Below are 7,500 nucleotides of genomic sequence, written 5' to 3'. Positions count from 1 at the left end.
TCTCTCTCTCCAGATTGTGGTAAGAAGTATAATGATATATTGACGATCAACCACCAATACCTATTTCATTAACTTTCCTATATACTTAAACGTATTATAATTGAACCGGTTGTTTTGTTAACATAATCCTTTGCGTCTTTGGTTAAGAAATTATGTATGAAAAACTAAAGAATTTCAATCGCTTATTGGACTCCACAATTCTCAAAGAAACGTTTTTACGCATATATTATTCTTTTATTCAGTGTTGAATAAACTATATCTTGAATGAGGGTCGGAAAACCACATTATTTCATTGCGATAAATTGTCATCGGCTGCAAAGGAAACTTTTCGCCTATAAAGCACACCAATTCCGAAACTAATGGGATTTATCAAGCGACACAGAATATCATTCAAGATAAAAAAGACAACTCAAAACTTTCATCATGATGCTGCTACAAAGATATATTTCATTTACTTTTCGAGGACGGAAACTTTCCACAATATCCCAGTGACAGTTGATTGTTCAGCAACGTCCACTAAAAAGGCAGGCACGTAAATATTTCATACATAAAAGCAATACATAAAGCAAAATTAAGTGTTAATCCTATACCTGAATGTGGGGAAATGCCCAAAAAAATTTGCCTTTTTATATATATATATATATATATATATATATATATATATATATATATATATATATATATATATATATATATATATATCTATATATATATATATATATATATATATATATATATATATATATAGATATATATATATATATATATATATATATATATATATATATATATATATATATATATATATATATATATATATATATATATATATATATATATATATCTATATATATATATTATATATATATATATATATATATATATATATATATATATATATATATATATATATATAACGGATTTTGAGCGAAGCGAACAATCGATTTTTGGGTGAGATAGCCATGTCGTCCTGATGGAAGTTCCTATAGGGTAGCTTCCTAGGGTATATTACAACTACGGCGATATTCCCAGAGAATTTACCTTAAGGTACCAGAATTCTAACTCCTGGAGCGAGTATCCCTCGTGAAAGGGATATCGCGACATATCAGAGGACGTATTCTAGACACGTCACATGGCAATCTACGACCTGAACAGAGATTTCGTCTCGTAGGAGGTGATTGACGAGATACGAATTCGGGAAAGAAAAAAGGGGAGCCGCTCCCAAGGCTTCCCTATCCCCCGATTCGTATGCGTGCCTGGCGCCAATCCTGGCGCCATCTGTATTCCTTGTAGCGTACACGAGTTGCTACAGATACTGTATGTAGGGAGGGGTCCTACAGCCCTTTCTTAGAAAGGCAAGGGCGGGTCCATCAGGACGACATGGCTATCTCACCCAAAAATAGATTTTTCGCTTCGCTCAAAATCCGTTTTTTGGGCTCAAGCCATGTCGTCCTGATGGAAGTGTACCAGAGCATTACTGTATCTGTGAATTCTCAGAACGTGCCGTACTCCCCGGAGGTATTTATTCCCGGACGACTAGACCTAGAGACCTAAGATGTTACCGTTATACATCTTTTCAACTAACTATAAACTATGTTAGAGCTTCCTGCCCCCTACAGGGAAGAGTCCTACTAGACTCTGGAAAGTCTCGAAGAGTACATATATCTATGTATGAATACCAGGCAAGCTAATATAGTGGTCTCGCCCTATATTAAGTAAAGCATAGTTTGTATAGAACCACTGCGTCAATATATTGACCAGTAATCCGCACAATACTTGTATTGGACAAAGGTTTATATCCGCATAGGAAGAAACTAATAAAACCGCCCTCGTCCCTTTATGGGACGGAGTCCTCCCCTTAGGGGACTTACATAAACCAATGCAACATAGCTTGCATAACAGAACAATTCTATCAGAATTATCCCAGATAAGATACATAGAATTAAAATGCTCAATTATACCAATAAATTGACACAGGTGAAAGAGACGCAAGGTTCTCAAGAACAAGTTTATTGACAGATAATAAACAGACAGGTTAACAACAAATATATATATTTATATAAAAGAGGATAACCCAAAACTTTAAGCATAAATATGATAGTAAACAGAACTTGTTTATCTGAAAGAAAAACCATTAAACACCACTTTAATAAGATACCAAGGTATCAAGTCATAAAAAGTCTGTATTACAAATCAATCACATTAGCGTTAGAAACGCTTGGCACACATGTCTGAACTTATGCTAGGTTCACCTTTGAAAGAAGGAACAGTCTATATGGGCACTTGGTGCCCTCATTTAGTTTGTAGTACAGTATGTACCTACACACTCACCCTGGACTTAATCGTCCCAATTAAGACCGCTGTTCCTCGCAGAGTTAAACAGTAGGGTTAACTACACGACCCACTGCTACCACAGATCTCTCAAGTTCCTCTACTTGCTTCGCATAGTGGCGAGAGAACACCCTGGAAGACTTCCAGCCCGTGTATGAACGGAGATGTTCAAAATCCATACAATTAAAGAAATTTAGGGATGAGGCAACTTTCCTCGGATCGTGACCTGCGGGTGTACTGTCAGGATCCGCTCTGCGAATAAAATATGTGATTTTCGCTCTGAGTTGATTCAGAGATAAATTTGAGCCTGATGTTTCTCCCCTGAATAGTTGACCACCCTTGAAGTCTGAAGTTCTACGAAGATAGACCTTTAGGCATTCTACTGGACATAGAGATGCATCTTCTTTCAGAGGGCAGATTCTCCAGGGACCCCACCTGTTGGTGGGTAACTCATTCTTGGCGAGAAACGTAGGATCCGGAAACAGGTTCAGCTCCCCCCCATCCAGGAACTGAACACGACCTGCCTCTCTCGAGAGGGCTACGATCTCACTAACCCTGGCCCCGGACGCGAGTGCAAATAGGAAAATAACTTTTTGCGTCAAATCCTTTAACGCACATTCTTCATTGCTCAACAAGGAGGCGAAATGAAGAACTTTGTCTAAAGACCATGAGATGGGCTTTGGAGGTGCTGAAGGTCTGAGCCTAGCGCAGGCTTTCGGAACTTTATTAAAGATCTCGTTACCTAGGTCGATCTGGAAGGCAAATAAAATGGGTCTCATCAAAGCCGATTTACACACTGAAATCGTGTTAGCTGCCAATCCTTGGCCATGGAGGTGGATGAAGAAAGATAAGCAGAAATCTGTTGAGATCTCCTGCGGATTCTTTGCCTTTACAAAGGCCACCCATTTTCTCCAAGATGACTCATATTGCCTTCTAGTCGATTTGCACTTGTATTCCTCTAGGAAGTCTATGCTGGCTTTCGAAATCCCGAAGCGCTTTCTCACCGCTAGGGCGAGAAAATCATGAGCTGCAGGGTCTGGGTTTTCTCTAATGAAGCGCAGACAGTCGACTTCTGGACTCGCTGGGTCAGAACTGGATGTGGTAGCGGCACGAACTTCATCTGTAGTTCCAACGCCAAGGGGAACCACATGCTGTTCGCCCACTTGTGGGCCACTATTGCCGCTACCCCCCTTGAAGGATCTCAGTTTGTTGAGGACCCTCAACAGAAGGTTGTGAGGAGGGAACAGATAAATCCTGGACCATCTGTTCCAGTCGAGGGACATTGCGTCCACTGCTTCCGCTAAGGGGTCCTCGTACGGGGACACGTACAGGGGCAACTTCTTGTTGTCTTTCGTCGCAAAGAGGTCTATTTGCAGTTCTGGGACTTGATTCAGAATAAAGGAAAATGATCCTGCGTCTAAGGACCATTCCGACTCTATCGGTGTGAACCTGGATAGAGCGTCCGCTGTCACATTGCGGACTCCTTGAAGGTGAACTGCCGACAGGTACCACTTCTTCTTTTCCGCCAATCGGAAAATAGGTAACATCACTTGGTTGAGAGGTGGTGACCTCGACCCTTGTCGATTCAAGCATCTCACAACCACCTCGCTGTCCGTCACCAATCTTATGTGGATCGAGTGACGCGGGGAGACTTTCTTTAAGGTAAGGAGCACTGCCATAGCTTCTAGAAAGTTTATATGAAAGGTCCTGAATAGCTTGGACCAAGTCCCCTGGACTTTTTTCCGATGAGAGTGACCTCCCCATCCCTCCTTTGAGGCGTCTGAGTGAATCGTCATCGACGGGGGAGGGGGCTGAAGAAGAACCGACTTCTTTAGATTTCTGGCTTGGGACCAAGGTCTGAGAAGAGTACGTAGCCGAGGCGGCACTGGTCTTCTCAGGTCTCTTCGCGCGTTTGATGCATACCTTCTCCAAACTCCGGTTGCATCCTTTAGCTGTGCTCTTAGCACTGGGTCTGTCACTGAAGCAAACTGGAGAGAGCCTAGTACCCTCTCCTGTTCGCGTCTTGATATCCTTTCGGAATCTAGAAGTCTCTTGACAGAGCCCGCTATCTCCTTCCTTTTCTTCGTCGGGATGGAGAAACTGTGTGACAAAAGGTCCCAGTGGATTCCCAGCCACTGGAACTTTTGGGATGGAGAAAGTCGAGACTTTTTTCTGTTGATCTTGAAGCCTAGGTACTCTAGGAACTGGATCACCTGACTGGAAGCTTGCAAGCATTCGGTCTCGGATGCTGCCCACACCAGCCAGTCGTCCAGGTAGGCTACTACCTGAATTCCCTTTAGGCGTAATTGTTTGAGAGCTGCGCTCGCAAGCTTCGTGAAAATCCTTGGGGCTATGTTTAGCCCGAATGGCATGGCTCTGAAGGCGTACAGTCTCCGTTGTAGCCTGAACCCTAGGTAGGGGGAAAGTCGACGGCTGATTGGAATGTGCCAATAGGCGTCTGACAAGTCTATAGAGACTGAGTATGCCCTCTTGGGCAGTAAGGTCCTTATGTGTTGCAGTGTTAGCATCTTGAATTTGCAATTCACTATGAACTTGTTGAGTGGTGACAAGTCTAGAATGACTCTGAGCTTTTCCGAGTCTTTCTTGGGAACACAAAACAGCCTCCCTTGGAATTTGATGGACTTCACCTTTCGGATCACATTTTTCTCCAACAGTTCTTGAACGTACTCCTCCAAAACGGGGGTGGAGTGTTGGAAAAACCGAAGGCATGGGGGTGGAGTGCTGTACCAGCTCCAACCCAGTCCATTCTTGAGTATTCTTTGGGCCCAGAGATCGAAGGTCCAGCGATCCCAAAATTTCATCAGTCTCCCTCCTACCGGTATCATTTCACTTGGACTGCCGTCCTGAGGTCTTGCCTCCCTGACCACGACCACCTCTGAATCCCCTTCCCCTTGAGGGGCGCCTAGACGAGCCTCTGGCTGCTCCTCTAGGTTTTGCACGAAAGGAAGAAGAGTGTCCTTCGAACGTTGGGGTGAATGTGGTTGACTGACCTGGCACAGCCTGGGGTACCCACTGAAAAGCAGTCGGGGTTTGTGCCACCATCTGGGGCACTGGAGGCAAAGGCAATTGCAGTTGCTGTTGCTGTCTATAAGGCTTGGCTGGCCGAGATGGTAGCCTAGTCCTCATATTCTTCCTCTTTGGTTGAGGACCCTCATCCGGGGAAGATTTTCTTTTGATAGCCAGGCCCCACTTCTGGAGAAGGTTTCTATTCTCCACGGCAGCCTTATCAACAACCTCTTTGACCACATCGGTAGGGAAAAGGTCTTTTCCCCAAATGTTGGAGGAGATTAATTTCCTTGGCTCGTGTCTCACCGAAGCCCCGGTGAACACGAACTCCCTGCAAGCTCTCCTTGCCTTGATGAAGCCATAAAGGTCCTTCGTCACTGTGGCTAGGTGAGACTTAGCCACTACCATGAACATTTCATGGACCTTAGGGTCACTTTCCATTGTCTCAAGAGTAGTCTGATGAGACATTGAGGCAGCCAGTCTTTCTTTGGTCTCGAACTCTCTTCGTAAAAGAGATTCGGACAGCTTGGGGAGGTCCTCGCCGAATTGCCGTCCGGCAATATCAGCCTCCAACTTTCCCACTGAGAATGTCAGATGGACATCCTTCCAGTCTTTGTGGTCCATTGGCAGAGCCAGCGACAAGGGTTTACACTCCTCCAGGGAGGGGCAAGGCTTGCCGGCCTCGACTGCCTTTAGGACAGCCGCAAACCCTTTCTGTAAAAAGGGGAAGGCTCTAGCAGGAGAGGACACAAAAGAAGGGAGCTTCTTGCTCAATGCAGCTACCTTCGAATTAGAGAAGCCCCTCTCTTTCATCGAGGATGAAAGTAGGGCTTGAGCCTTAGCGTGGTCCATAATAATGACCTCCTTCGGCTCTGTCTCCTCCCTTGAAGCTGGTTCTTTTCTCAGCCGGACATAGCAGTCCGGATATGATGCCTTGCTGGGCCAGAATTCTACCTCCTCTAGGGGAACTGAACCCAGCTTATCCGAGATGACGATCTTTCCAGTCGTCATCGGCATGTGCTCAGCATACCTCCATGGGTTAACATCTGAGCATATGGGAAGGTCTTTCACATTGAGCCTTTTCTGGGGCCCATGTGATTCTGCTAGGGACTGCATACGCAGTTCCATTGCAGCCGCCTTCTCCTGATTCTCCTTCTGCATTTGTTGGATCATTCCAACAATCGAAGAGAGGGCCTGTCCCAGTTCTACTGGGAGACCAGCCGATGTTGAGGGGATAGGCTCCGGCATCTGAACCGGAGTAGCCGACACCTTGTCGACCTCATCCTCTACGACATCCGGGGTTTGAACTTGATCCTGACCTTCTGCCAGGAGGTCTTCTTCCAAACGTTCGTCCAGGTCAGACATCCTGTCATACAACTGGATGTCTTGCATCGCAACTGCGACTTCCGCGTCCACCTGGACTTGATCTTGAGGGATCTCCTCTTGAGGCTGGGGAATCACTGCCTCAGCTGATGCCTGGGGAAAAAGATACGCCCTCATCTTCTCACTTGGAAGATAAGGGCCAGAGGTGTTCTTCTTGAAGCCCCTTACCCAAGTACGAAGCTTTTCCCTTGCTATATCCCTTGATTCCGCCGTTCTAGGGGAATCAAAAGCCTCAGTAATCAGGTTAGTGCATACAGTACATACCTGAGGGTCCCAATACTGGAGATCATCCTTGGAGACAGCGCATGCTGCGTGTCTCCTACAACACTCATGTCCGCAGAGGTTCTTGCTGCGGACATTGCAGAAAACATTTCCGCACTTCAGAGGGTCCTCCTGTAAAGAGAAGAAATTTCCATGAGTATCAAGTTAACTATGTATCACTGGATATGCATAGTATAGCATAACAATTCATAAAGGAAAGACACACACTTGTGTTTCCCTCACAACCCATTGTTGCAGCCTTCCAGATAATAAAATCAAAATGGTTTATTTCTTCTAGAGTAACCAATGCAAGGTTTCCAGAGGAAACAGGTGGAGCTCACACCTAGGCAATGATTTTAAAATCCTGGATAATAGACAGGGAAGAACTCTGCTTCCTATCTGAGGGCAACAGCAAAGGGCTGTGCAAGAAAACACAATAGTGTTAGAAGATACAGTGCTGTACCTAAACCTTTACTATAGTTTTCTTCTTACTGTATA

Source organism: Palaemon carinicauda, chromosome 5 (assembly GCF_036898095.1).
Source record: "Palaemon carinicauda isolate YSFRI2023 chromosome 5, ASM3689809v2, whole genome shotgun sequence".
Lineage (NCBI taxonomy): Eukaryota > Metazoa > Arthropoda > Malacostraca > Decapoda > Palaemonidae > Palaemon > Palaemon carinicauda.
Note: the sequence above shows the minus strand (reverse complement) of the source record.